Source organism: Anser brachyrhynchus (assembly GCF_964034855.1).
Source record: "Anser brachyrhynchus genome assembly, chromosome: 13".
NCBI classification, from domain to species: Eukaryota; Metazoa; Chordata; class Aves; order Anseriformes; family Anatidae; genus Anser; species Anser brachyrhynchus.
Window position 1 is genome coordinate 2,504,835 of NC_137708.1, and position 14,648 is coordinate 2,519,482.

A 14,648-nucleotide genomic window follows, 5' to 3' on the forward strand; every position below is an offset into this window, starting at 1 on the left:
TCCACTCTTTCTTTCTTTTTTTTCCCTGCCTTTTCTTTTCACTGACATAATGGAGTACCCATAAAAAAAGATTAAATGGTACCATAAAGTTTTATTAATGCCTTACATCATTGATATCTTCTCTGTATTGATAGTTCCACTTCCATTATTGCTACTTAGGCATTTAATTAGTGATTCATACAGTATGTTGTAAACTACAGTATTAGCGTTAACCATCTATATAAAAGCCCCCATTATGTAAAAACTCTTCCCAATATTGTAATTGGAGTATAGTTATCCACTTTAACTGACTTGAATTAGATTATTATAGATTAATTTATAAAAAGTTACTTGTAAAGGACATCGAAGATCATGGAATATTAAGAGTGGAACTTCATTACAATAAAATCGACTTCAAGAACAATGCCACTGTCTGAGTTTTATATAAATCCATTACGATCGTCTTGTAATATGAAAAATAACTGTTTTGTCTGGCAATTCAGTGATACTTAGGATGGAAAGACAGACTTTAAAAAAGGAAGGGTGTGGAATTAAAGGGAGGATGCACACTTAAATCCTGCATAAAGTAGCAGAGAGAAACTTTGCTCTTTGCAGAGGGAACTTGGGTAATAGTATAAAATATAACAGATGTCCAACATGCAAGAAGTGCATAGAAAGCCATGTTATTTGGAGGATGAAAGTTAAATACTACAATCACTTAAGGTTAGTATGAACTTAGGTAAAAAGGAGTTATTCCATTTTTTGCCACAGTAATCAAGAACAGAGCTTAGATCGGTTCCTCAAAAAAAGTTGTTCAAAATGTTATCTGCTTTCTCTCTCCTATCATCACCTACATTGTTCCACTAGACTCATGAAGTGACGCATCCTGGAGCACAACTTTGCAGACCTGGCAAAGTTGCATCAAGCAAAGGCAACGTTGAGCTTGGGCCACAGCTTGACCCCCATGCAACGGAAGAAATCGTACAGCTGCTGTGGATGAGCTCTTCCCACGTGTAAACCCAACCCGCCATTGTGCTACTTCTAGGGACCACCAGGCCGCAGCAGCTCTTCCTACGCCCCAGCTCCTTACTCTGCTGTCTTTGCCAGGAGAGCAGGAGGGGAACAGCCACCCATCTGCTTTTCGCTGCTGAGGGATCCCTCTTAGCAAGGACGTTCTCAGAAAATCAGCTCTACTGGCTTCAGAGAGGCATGGCACCAACAAGCCCAGCTAAAATTTTTCAGTGGACCCTTAGAATTGTGTGGCTGCATTTAGCTGTGATCAGTCCAGGCTTCAGGATCTGCAGAGTTGTTTTTCCTCAGCAGTTTGGCCCTTTTCAGAATATCTTTTTCTTTTTTCTTCACCAATAACGTATACAATAACATTCTCTGTCGTTTCCCAAGTTAATTTTTATGTGGTCGATTTGACTGACTGCTCAACACCTCCACATTTCTGCCCGTCTTTCAAAGCAAGAGAGCCCTTTCCACATTTCAGATTCAGGGATAACAGACAAAATGCCATAGACTGCAGTGTTTGGGTAGGGTTAACAACACTGAACTTGCGAGCAGTCCACTTGCAGGGCCCTGGATAGCCTCACTGCATTTCATCTGGGAGGCAGGAGCTCCAGAAATCATTTCACGGAGTTAATCAAACAGCCTATCCAGCTCTACTACCACCTGTCGAGTACTATTTCACAGGCAGTGTCACTGGGAATAGTACAATAACAGCAAGGCTAATGATGTTTAGAAACGGTGCAGAGCTGGAAAATACCAGAGCTAGGGGGTGATGAACTGCTCACTCCATGGGCAAGCTCAGGAGAGCTTCACATGGGTGGAGGCACAGGCAGCACTGACCTACACATCTGCACACATGCTCCCCAGCTGCTCTTTGACACATGCGATTCCTGTTGCTCATCTGTTGGGCATCTCTCATCTCTCTCAGATTTTTCACATGTACACCTTCTGCTTCCTTCAGGATTCTTTTCCTCTTATCCACAATTTGCTTCAGACCTCTTACATTCCCTGTGAGGAGTCCAACTCCTTGGATCATTTGAATTAAATCCTCTACATTTTCTGTACTTTCTGATCACCACCCCTGCATACCCAGCATGATGCTGCGGGTCAGTATGAAACATGATTCACATACACGTGATTCACATACAACTTCGCCCAAACGTGCCAAGAGAGCCCTTTCCATCCTACCTCAACTCTCTTACTGATTACCCATTTCATACTCGGTCAGGACTATAGTTTTTACCTGTTTTAGTGCATCTCAGGAGATTAACACATAAAGGATGTTCAGTGATGACTCCATTCCCTGGTATAGAGAAACCTTCCACTCTAAGGCAAAGTCTGTCCTGTGGGACACAACTTCACTGGAGCCACTTCAGGATGGTGGGTCATGGACAAAAGCAACAAAAAGACCATAAAATACAAATACTCAGCATTTTAGAGTCATAGTACCAGATACGTTTCTTCTTCAACATCTGATATAGCTCAGAAACCAAAATTTTATTTTTATGAAACCAGTCTCAAATTCTTTCACATTCCCAGCTCCCTCTTTGCTCTGCATTTCCCTTTCCCTTTGACTATTTTGAAACCATATACTTTGGAAAAAATAAATCTGACTGTAATACAGAGAATACAACCTAGCTCTGCCCGTAGCAGTTCCACAATCTCTCTCTGGCCATAAATTTTGTGGGAGAGCAATAGAATGCAAAACACATTAGCAGTAACGCTCTGAAATCCCTGTGCTACAGGGTAAAAAGGAAACAACAGCACATTTACAATTTTGGCCAGCAAAGTACCAGCACTATTCATTGATCTCATTAAAGACCAATCTACATTCAGGGAAGAATAAGACTGATGAGATTTTAGACTCCTTAAACACAAAAAAGTTGCCAACTACATGCATGTTTAAACAGCCCAAATACAGGCATGAGAGTTTCTCTGCTCCTTTAGCCTAACGTTAATAATTACTCCACAACACAACCATAGCCTGCTTTCACTGAAAGAATTGGATATGAACCTGCTCTGCCACTTCAAAATTACCAGTGCTTATCCCAGGCCTCCCACTGCCCTCTCCCCTTTGGAAAATGATTTTGTTTCTCCATTCTCAAGTTTCCACACCTGAGAAGCGGAAACGAGAATACTTGCACGTTTTTGAAGAGCAGAAATGTAAAACACTCCATTGGTGCAAGGTATTACTGTGTTGATGATGATGAAATAAGCTTTCATACATTGCTAAATTATTCAAGAACATCTACTATGGTTTCACCTCTGGCAATCCCAGAATGCATCTCATTGCCATTACTCTGCAGGGAACAGCGGTGTTGAGTAAATGACTATGAAACTCATATATTAACCTCACTTGGTGGCTGGAATATTCATTTCTTCTTGAGTCATTTTGAGCAAGAAAAGAAAATCTTCACTCTTAGAAATCATCTTTAGCTGACACATTAAGGAGCAGAGCTGAACAAATAATTTCTAGTGAATAATGTGATGAATTTATTTTCCTTTTCTCTGTCCCCAAGCGGACTGGGATTTCCTCAAATGTATTTGTTATTCAAATGTATTCAACAACTATCCTTCCCAGTGTTTTTCTTCTGTTTACTGTGCCTGAATGCACAAAATACCCTTCTTTCCTTTGGCTTTTGGTTGTGGAGTTTGGTGGTTTAATTATTTATTTATTTATTTTTGGAGGTAGGAGGCTAGGTATTGCTTTCATTACTCACCCCAACGTATTTTAAGGGATGAGAAAACATCAGATTCGCAATGTCTTTACAAAAGAAACAGTCGTGATGTACGATGGATACGCATGCCTATGCCAAACGTGCTGCCCAGACCTAGCTGCTGGATCAGCCAAGTCATTTTTCATGATTGTGCAGTGCCCTCGATGGCTGGCATAGAGAGGAGCAGGTGAGACCCCACGCTTGGTACACACGCTGTCCTTTAGCTGTTACTCCAGCAAAATCCAACAGGCAGCATTTCAGCTGAGCCCCGCAACTCCAACCACCAAAGCACAGACACCGCGACAGAAGGAAAGGAACTGCCGAGCATTTTTTTTGCTGTTTGGACAGCCTCGTGATGTGTTAAAAGATGTCTTGTCAAGGATATTTTCAGTTTTCTCATTTTCTTCATTCCAAGCTACAGGGTTGGCACATTGTGGAGCCATCCTCATCTATCAGCAAAAACACAGCCTTGGCTGTTGTCCTTAATTCTGCTGCAAACCTGGCACAGGCTGTTTCCTTTATCCTTCCCCTAACTTTTCCTCGATAAAAGGTGGATGGCAACACTTCGAGAGATCTTTTCACCACCACCCCATCACAGGTATTATGGTCATTGCTAAATACGGACTTTGTTAAAGGAAAGACTTCCAAACAGTGAGAGCCCAGAGATTTATTTCTCATGTTCTGCGAGTAGATCAAAGATCTTGTATACTCATGCTTATAAAAATAAAAAGCCTGAGCATGCACCGCACACCTCAGCCTACTTCGTACCACCCAACTTTTCCCATGGTGGTTTTTCTCTGTACCAAGAGATATCTGCAGTAGTGCTGTGCTTTTTTACTGTGGGTCTGCTACTGAAGAGACAGGCTATACAAAGGGAAATAAAACTGAAAAAAATCAATAAACTGGGATTGCAGGCAATCTGCAATAGACTAGCATCCCCACTCCCTACCAGAAAACTGCCCGCTATCAGATTACTAAGCAAAGAGCAACGAGGAGAAATCATGTATTTGATAAAATAAAATAAAAAAATAAATAAGGGAAATTTTATTTCCCATAAAAATTGGGAAAAAAAATCGTACATTGAAAAATCAATACATACCTACAGTTAAAATCAAAATAAGACAAATTTCAACACAAACTTAGAGGTCACTTCGTATAGAAAGCTGCTCCTGCTTTTAATTAAATCAGTAGAGCGACTCCGGAGCCAGCCCTGCCCGGCTGGGTAAGCGCTCGCAGCGCCCTTCAGCACCCACCCCAGGGCCGGGCAGCGTCTGCCACCCAGCAAAGGAGGCTCTCCTGCTTGGAGACGGACACAGAGATTTCAATAATTTAACTGCAATAACCAAGTGGTATTTCAGGTAGTCACTGACCTGCTCTGAATGCCTTCAAGCCCCAGTCTCCCTGCTCCAGCGCTGAACGAAAGGCCAGGCCCGAGGCCTACGCAAAGCCTTGCAGCCGCTGCAGTGGGAGCCAGGTCTGGGGCTGTGAAAGCAGGCATTTCATAAAAGCTATTTATGCCAGCGTTTTGCCTTTCTAACCGTCCTTTCCTTTTGTTTCTTTAACTTCTATGCCATCGGTTAAGTTTACCCACGTGAGTTTTTGGCTTTGATCAGCCTATTTGTACCGGAGAAGCCATTCACAAATATCCAGGGGTCAGAAACAGGATTATGGCCATTGTGCCCCCGAAGCCTCAGTGCCCATCCACAATGTGCACCTGATAGCCATGTGAATAGCCTTATGAAACAGTTTTTACACTAAATTTTCAAAACCATTCTTCCTATCAAAATAAACAGCAACTCAAAGTGAAGCCTCTCCACCTTTCTTCCCAGCCTCCCGTCTGAAAGCCCGGGGAGTGGGAAGGAAATGGTGTTTTCAGGGAGATCTGTTTCCCCCTGCCTCCGAGTTCATAAAAGAAGAATATTGTTTCATATTCTTCCAAATTTGCACTCCATTCCCCCACTCTCACCTTACCTTCTCTTCCTCCCTTTTCCTGAAGACTATTTTCTTTCTTCCTCACTGTTTTTCTTTCTTCTCGTCTTCTCCTAGCTCTGCTCCTCTTGTTTCACCATCTGGTTCTGTTCTCCTTATCAGCTCCTTTCCCTCTGCTGCAAACCCTCATTTTCCCCTGCTTACACCTTCCCCTTCTTTGTTTCTCCTTTGCCTTTCCACTCGCTCCCTTCCTGTCCTATTTCCCTCATGGGTTTTAAAGCGAAACACAGGCAGGGCCAGCATTCCCTTCCTGCCTGCCACGAATCCAGCATTTTGAGAGTTCTCACTTCTGCTGGTGGCTCGACAACTTTCCAGCTTGCCGTTCGATCAGACTGGAGTGGCACAGAGACAAACGCACAACTGAAAAACCATCAGCCCCAGCCAGAAAATTACCCTACAAGATGAAAGTCACGGATCACACTTTTTTTTTAGTTGTTGTTGTTGTTTTGTGTGTTGTTTTTTTTTTTTGTTTTTCATTTTAGGACTTGCTTTTTTTCCCCTTTAATTTCTTTGCCATTTTCTGTCCCTCTAAGATTTGAGTTAGACTTTAATATACAGTTTAAAAAAGTCTTATGAACCTTTATGCATATTCAATGCTGAAGCAACAAGTAACTAAATTGGTATCCTTTTTGTGCTATTATCATGTGAATCTGTTCCTGAATGCTAACAAGCAGGTCTTTATATACTCCGTCCACTTGATAATAGACTAATAATCTTATCATGATGTTTTCTTGAACTTGAACTACGTGTACAAAGTTAAGAATGAAAATATGGGAAATGACTAAATTATATAACGTTGCAGAGATATTGCAAGGAATTTCTTATATTTTGCAGCGAAATATTGCCAATTATTGTAGCTGTCAATTTAACAATAGGCTTATTCACTATGGTGTTTGATTAATGTGAAATTATTCAGTTGGCTACCTTGTAGTTGGCCTATTTTTGTGTCCAATTAGTATGCTAATAATGGTAATTATGTTCTATACTGCATGTCTCATCACCTAGAGGGTTTTTAAAATGATAAAATAATGAGAATAAACAAGCTGATGCTGACATTCACTGGGCCATTCTAATTACTTACTGAGAGCACACTAGGGAATCAACACTCAACCAAAGAAAATGATTCTTGCTTACTTTGTTAAAACTACTCTTTTCAAAGAGCATTAATAGTTTGCTGCTGTTTTCTTTATTACAAGGGACCACACTATTTTCCCTTTTATTTGCCCTGTTAATATACAGTACCAGGAAAAAAAAAAAAAGATAATCAAATTATGTTTGACTGAAGCGATAACTGTTTGCAGGAGGTGTCAGAAAAACAAATAACTGTAATTGCCGAATTATACACCTTTGTAATGGCTACCATTTATTTCTTCGCTGTGCGATAAACATACCATCACCTTTCCCACCAAGACAACATGGCATTTGTTCAGCGTGGTGGTGTTGCCACGCGATGGAAAACTGCCAGCAACGTGCAGTAGGGTGGACTCCCCCTGCCAGCGCTGCCAAACCCATGGCCCCCGTCAGCCTGCAGTGCAGGGGCTGGTCCTCCCTGCCCATCAGCCTCCTCCTGCACTTACAGAGCCGGCGGGTTTGGCTTTCCGAGTGTTGGATGTTTGCAAAGATTAGCCCCTACAAAACCTATTTTCTGATGAAAGCTTTTGTAATGTGTACGAGGCATTATCATAATCAATAAATAATAGCATATCCACTTGTTTATACTAGCAGCTGGTTTTAAAACATTGTCTGGCATCTGTGTGTAAACATGCACACTCTAGAAATATATACACAGGCTTTAAAAAGCCACGTATTTCTAAGTCTTCCCTTGTTCAGCAGTAACAGTGTGTCTACTCGCTGGCTGGCTGAGAAAAGTTCACTGAGGACGGGGCTCACGAGAGACATCTGTTTCAGTAACACCAGAATAAAGAGTCAAGATTTTCCAGTTTCAGCACAAAGAAAAAAAGTTCAAAACAAAGGGTAAAACTGAACAGAGCATCCAGGAATTTTAAATCCTTGTATAACAATTCAGGATTTATGCGCAGCTTAAATTTTTTGTAGAACAAAAAGTTGGGTGACAAATAACATAATAAAGAAAAAAAATATTTTAAAAATTACTCTCACAAGTACTAAGGAAGCTGTACATAAAATGGGGATAGAGGAATGCAAGGAAGTTGCACACCTGATGCAGACAGGCAGACCCCAGTTTGACAGGTATGCCCTTAACCCTCAGCAAATTAACTGGATATGAAGAAGTTGGATGCTGGAAAACCTCTGTGCTTTGGAATTCAGGCTGCCTTAGGAAGCCCGTTTAAAACTGTGAGCTGTGATTAAAAAGATTGTTTGAACATAAATCCCTACTAAGACAATATAAAGAAAGAGATAATATAAACAATATCGTATATTTATACTGACGCTAATATTTTACTACACATACTAGTAAGCTTTAAGACAATCGATCATAAACCAAGCTGAGGGTGGTGGTTGTAAACACTGTTTGCCAATACGGAGCAGGGGCTGTTTTTAATAAAGGATGTAATACGTGACATGTTAACAGGGAGTCATTTGTGCGCCGTATATTGGTTACTCCTTTCCTGTCATTTTGAATTATGTCTCAATATATCTTACTTGCTAAAGCAACTGTAACTACTGGCGAACAAAAAGTTACTATAATCTGGGAAAAAATAATAAAAAATAATTGGGAGATAAGGTATTCCAAAATATTTTTTCTTTGCACAATACCAAATACATGTTCAACTTAGAAATGTAGTTGCAGTACTAAACAGAAAATCTTTGTATGTGGTTTTTCTCCTTCTCCACCTCCTCTCACCCTGGCAGGAAAATTATACCCTTGTCTCATGTAATAGGAGCTTAAATTATTTTGGTGAATAATCTCCAATATTTGTTTTCCACGCCACAGTACTTGTGTGCATGCAGAAAGGCTGCATGCAGCCAGATGCATGTTCAAAGATTTGCAGGAACGTTTTGAGTTGCTGTTGGAAATGGACTCCGCAGCCTTTTGACAGCTATGTGAAATCTTCCTGACAATTGCTAATTATTTTGGACATTATTTTTATTTCAGAATAACAAGCCAATGAAGGAAAAACTCTGCAAATTTATTTGAACTCAGCAGTTATTTGTGCCTTTCGTCCATTAGAGAGATTACTAGCAGTACGTATGCCACAACTGCTAAAGAATTATCACTTTAATCAATTCTTGAGAGAGAGAAATTCAGAGCGACAGCTTCACTCTGAAGTGTGCTGGAAGTGCTTAGTGCAGTTTAAGAGACTCACCAATGCCTAAGATAAATGCTGCAGCTGAAGTAGCAAATATATTCCATGCTCTGAAACTGTTTTTAAAAGCAAGACTGAATGAGCAAGGAGCTAATTTTAAAGGGAAAGCTAGTAGCCCAGGAGCCAATAATTAACTACTGTACAAAGGTAATCCAGATCAACTCATCTGTAAATCCTGTAACTTTTAGTAAGAGCGCAGGTTGTTGGGTTTTTGTTTGTTTAAATAAACTACAAATTATGCCAAGCTGCACATACCTTCTACTTCATAACTTCAGCAATTAATCTTTCACAGTAAATTTCAGGGCAATATCTTTGATTTAGTGCATAACTTAATGTAATATATATCACTAGTTTTGTGAGCTCTGGCCAAATTAATCACCCATCAGGAAGCACAAAAAGGTGCATTCAAGTAATAATAAATATGAATATGAGTATTAGTATCCATGCTAACGTGTATTTATGTTATTTATACAAACATTCATACAGTATTCACATCTGGGGCAGGGAGGGGAAGAGCACAACAAAATACTGCTCCAGACTTGTTAAAGTTTCCAGATTTAACTGAAAAGGTGCACTATTATTGATTTTTAGGTATCCTGTATAACACACCTTCATATGTCATTGAAAGCCACAGAATAAGAAAGCTGATTACTTCTATAGATACAGTTACATTGGAATCTGATAAAAACCTGCAGAAAGTGTGAATTTAGGAGCTCTGATTCTTCAGAGCTTAGCAACCACAAATGCAAAAATTGATTTGCAGAGTCCCGACTGACATCGGCTGCTGCTGTAAATTGGGAGGTTTCTAACATTAGGTGGCAAAAATGGTTGATATTTCTCACAGCTGCATTACTGATCACTATTTGTTGAAATTTTTCTAGAGGAAAACTGCTTGTTTTGTCTTGTACCAGGAGAGTTAGGAAAAATATTTGCCTCTTGCTGTTTTCTGAGCACTGCTCTGCCTGATGAATTATCCAGGAGGCATATTTTCCATTTGTTACCCAAGGGTGAGGTGTTTTGTTTGTTTTGGTTTTTGTTTGTTGGTTTTGTTGTTCTAGTTCAGTGTGGAGGTTGGTTTTGTTTTTTAAGATCTGCATTGCTATTATCTGCTGAACTTTTAGTACCTTTTTTTTTTAGTACTTTTGCAACTAAGATGAGCGCCTACACACCCTCCTAAAAGTTTGCTCACTGTTAACGATTTCCCCCAAGTAAAAAATTAGCAGATTCCAGGGAAAAAAAAAAAAAAAAAGGGAAAAAGTTCAGGAAGCTACATAAATCTGGACAGACTTTTCTAGCAGGTCAGTCAGCAGCTGATTGTGTTAAAAAATGAAACGATTTAACTAATGCTTACCAGGATAAGGTATGCACAGCTAGCTCCAAGATTAGGGAAGCCTGACTTATGCAAACAGTCACCTGGTAAAGTCCCACTGCCACGCATCTGGAAGTCAATTCTCCCTAGGAGAAATATATTGGGTTAAATTAAGGCTTCTTGCTCTTAGTGAACACCTCTGTTGGAGACAGCGTACAGCTTCCAAATTTAACATCCTCTCAACTTCCCCCTAAGTTGAACGGAGATATTACAACAGAGATACTTTCTACGTAGCAAGTAGGGGACAGTTTTCTTTGGATTTTCTGCTCACACCCTGCACATATAGAGACCAAAACCAAAGGCAGAGATAAGCCCTTTTAAAAAAAGGCAGAGTTTGACTAAAGCAGGACAATGAACTAGAGAAGTGATGTGACCTTCATCCCCTTCAACCACTGTCCCACACTGAAAGCACTCAATCACGCAGCCATTTATATTTTATGTGATTGTTAAGGCTGGCCTCTCATGTATTTTTGCACTCTAACATCTGATTTCCCAGCACATGACATCAGCAAGAAGTGGAATAGATAAGCATCTTCCACCAAAACATAGTTCAGCGACCTAAATTACATATTCAGCAGTGGGAACATCGCAAGCCCTAAATCTCACAATCATCTCTCCGGGATCAAAGACTGCTTCTGCTACAGCAGCACTTTTTGGATAAAGAACAATTCCTTCCTGAGCTCAGACTCGCTCCTCCACTTCCCAAGATCAGCCATAGTAACATAGTCAAAAAGGCAGCCCAGAAACAAATAAATTATACAGAAGTCATCAGTTAAAGTAGATTACAAGCCATCTTTGGATGTTTCTTTGTGCAAGAGTAATGCAAACAACAGGACAGTATATTCCTTCTCTGAGCAGCTGCTTTTAGAATGGTAATTAAGTCATAAATACACTTTTCTATGTGTATTTAGAATACACTTTTGCAAACTGCAGGGCAAACGTATATTCATTCCTGATTTGTCTGCACCTATAGTGCTCGCTTCCAGAAGTGCAGCATATTATTACAGTTAATCACTTCATTATTAGCTAGCATTGGGGTTTTCTCTTTTCAAGTCTGAAGAGGTAATGCATTAGAAGTAACATTTTTCAATGGACGTGAAAGCCTTAAGCTGCCGGCTTCCATTGGCATCTCTTTGATATTCAGCTACCGCACTTAGGATTTCCTTTAAACAGCTTGGACTCAATGCCTCGACACTTCTGCAACGAGCCAGCGATGAAGAAGGGCTGGACGGGGTGCGGTTCGTCCCCAGCTGAGCCAGGTCTGCCACTGCCGCCCGCCACCAGGCTTGGGGGTACAGCTCCATTCCCCGTCCCCCAGGTCAGCAAAACAAACCAAGGGATGTGGGTCCCTCCCAGACCGCTACCCTGTGATGGAGTCCCAGACAGCTTTTTTTCTTCTGCACAGGCATGATACGCACAGCGGCAGACCCCCAGTTAATCCCCTGCCTCTCCTTGGCTTGAGCCAAACACCTTTGCGTTTACAGCTGTGGAAAGGCACTCCAAAAGATCAGCGGTGACACTGGCAGAGTCGGAGGCACTTTTTCCATTTTCATCACACCAGCATAAGCAATGATGGAAGGCAGTAAAAGCCAAGTCAACGCATCTGAATGCTGGGAGATCGACCATCTGACATGGCACACAGGCTCAGGACAAAAGCTTGACAAGGAAACTAGACAGAGAGCAATAATTCTTTTATTTTATTTTATTGAAGTCTTGTTTTTAAGGCCCTTCTGCATCCTTGCATGTTTCATTTTGTTTTTACCTTGTAAGGAAACGTGTCCTTTACTAGGAAGTCTCCCATACTTCTGCTTAGCTATGAAACCCAAATACCCTTTTCCCTCCCTCCCCCTAATTGGTGGTAATTAATTACATAGTTAAAACACAACTGCCATTCCTTTGCTGGAAACAATCAGCGATTTCTCCTACCCAGTGCTACTCATGTGCATTACTTCAGTGCCAAAAGCTCAAAGCTACTCTTGGCTGGGCAGCCGCCTGCTCGGGGAAGCGCCGGTCCCCGCAGCACACCGCGCTTCCCTGCCAAAGCAACTGGGGCCAGGGAGGGAGGACCCAGGCGCTCAGAGCCTGGGCCTGCACATGCCACTGGAAATAGAAAATAAAACGTTGCAGCCATTAGTGAGTTGTCATTAATTGTTCTCCTGGTGAATGAATGAATGAGCATCTTTGAGGGAAGAATTCCCATCTTCTCCCAGTAATAATTATTTCTGCCTGCCTGCCACGACATCTCAAACCAAGAAATTCACGTGCAGGGAAACAAATCCCTGTTTTATTTTGAGTCTTGTTTAGTTCTGTATGGCACTTGAAGTACGTGCCGTGGAAGTGGGTTAGATGAGAACTGCCAACGGTTTTATTCCCTGGCATTTGTCTCACACAGGCCTCCTAGCACACCGTAAGCACTTGGATAAAGCCTTTTCTGCGTAGTGAGAGAAAGCTTCACAGCACTGACTGCCCTCAGACCCCACAGACACTCCCTGTCCAATCTAAAGCAACCTTAAACAGAAGAAGAGATCGTGCAGCAACACAAAAGCAAAACAAAATTTCCCAGAGACAGCAATTTAACCTCAGAATGGGGAGGAGTAAAGAAAATAGACCCTGGGGCACCTCCTTGGCAGTGTATCTCCTATTTTTAGGTGCGGGCTTACAAGGGGTTCTGTTCAGGCAGGAGCCCTCGTTGAGGATTTCAGCACTGCCGGACACACACCTGGGCTTTTCATGAGGATGTCCAGTTTCTTCTCCTTTCCCTCCATGGAAGAACTACAACCAAAGACAAATTCCCCTCTGCCCAGCTCCACTTTGATATGGGAGATATCTGTATCTCCAGACTTAGAGGCAAGATAAAGACCTTGCTTGGGTTGGGAGAAACCTTATCCTAAAGATTTGGCCTTATTTAATTGCACTCTGTGCCCCAGTAGATCAGCATTGGATTGTGTTTGATGCAGAATAGTTGCAACAAAAACCGTACTCAAATCTCTGCCAAAAATCATGTGTTTTGTCTTGTGATAGCTGCACTCTGGCACCTGGAGAGAGTGAGTGATGGGATCACTCTTGGATCTCTCAGGAAAGCTGCTCTGCACCCTTCACACCATACGCAGTATATATGGCACAGAGTGATGACCATTTGGGAGTCACACAGCTATTTCCACCACCCACGTTTTTACAGTCTCTTGCTCTCTGGTCCCAGGAGATATCCCTGCCAGTTCAAAAGCTGCTGCCGCCTTAGTAAATTCTACACTCTCACAGCTGGCTGAGGCAGCACACACATCTGAAGGATGCACGTGTACAGCTATATTGAATATTGATCTATGCATACTCCGCTGGTAATAAACCCCATCCTATGTAGTTGAAAAATCCAAACCATGCACCCTTTCCATGCGGGCTCAAGGACAGAGAGGCCTGATTGCCTCTGCGTACATGAAATCTCTTCCTGAGCATCCTGAAAGAGTTAAAACAGGGTGCAAAACGTGGTCTCAGAGACAAAGAACAATTTAGGACATCTTTAAAAGCTATAATAGGAACTGTTATGTGTTGTGCTATGTATCCCCAAAATTTAAAGTGTATGTGCAAATTAAATGTTTAAAAAAAAATCACCAAGAATGCTTTAGGTACTAACTGAAGAAAAAGAATACTTAAAAGTCAGAAGTTTATATGAGAAACTACCAAAAAGAGAAATATCAAATGTTTTGACTTGCACATTTATGAAGAGACCACCATAAGCATATGCTGATGCTCTGAGCCTAAAGGAAACGAGTCTTTTATATCAGTTATGCCTCTGTAGTTCAGAAGTTACCTCATAACTAACCCTTCCCAATTGTCATTTCTTTGCCCTGTGAAACAGTACAAATAAATGAAAAGAAAAGGATTGACCAACTTCAGTCTCTTATCAAAGGGTAATGGATGTGGTGCCTTAGGTGTCACTTTGATGCCATTTTTCATCAAAAATAGTAAATTATGCAAAAAACTGTAAACGCGCTTGTTACTGCAGGGGGTTTTATACCTGAAAAGGTTGAAGATCCTGAAGTCTTGAGAGCTCTTGCAAGTAAATTAAGATATTTGTTTCCATACTGACAAACTCCAAGCATATAATTTACATACTTTACTAGTAAAAAAGAAAGAAGTATTTTCTTTTCTGTCCCCACTGCAGTATGAAGTGTTTTGTTTCATTTTGACCCCTTGAACCTTAGTACCGCTTGCACATCTACAAAAATACAGAGAAGGACCCCAGGAATGAGGCTAGCTAGAAAAAACGTGGGTTTTCTTGAATTGCTTCTCTTTTTCTTT

At 41.1% G+C, this 14,648-nt stretch overlaps 1 protein-coding gene across 9 annotated transcripts in view; it reads right to left on the bottom strand.

Moving 5' to 3' along the window:
• LOC308177006 (uncharacterized protein) overlaps positions 1–14,648 on the bottom strand; it is a 145,037-nt gene that overhangs the window by 117,163 nt on the left and 13,226 nt on the right. For 2 of the 9 annotated variants that reach the window (XR_013938772.1, XR_013938775.1), the window contains exon 2: positions 10,335–10,438. The exons of the other annotated variants lie outside the window; for them this stretch is intronic. The gene's annotated coding sequence lies outside the window, so the exon portion shown is untranslated. The remainder of the gene's footprint in view (positions 1–10,334; positions 10,439–14,648) is intronic. 9 annotated transcript variants of the gene reach the window in all.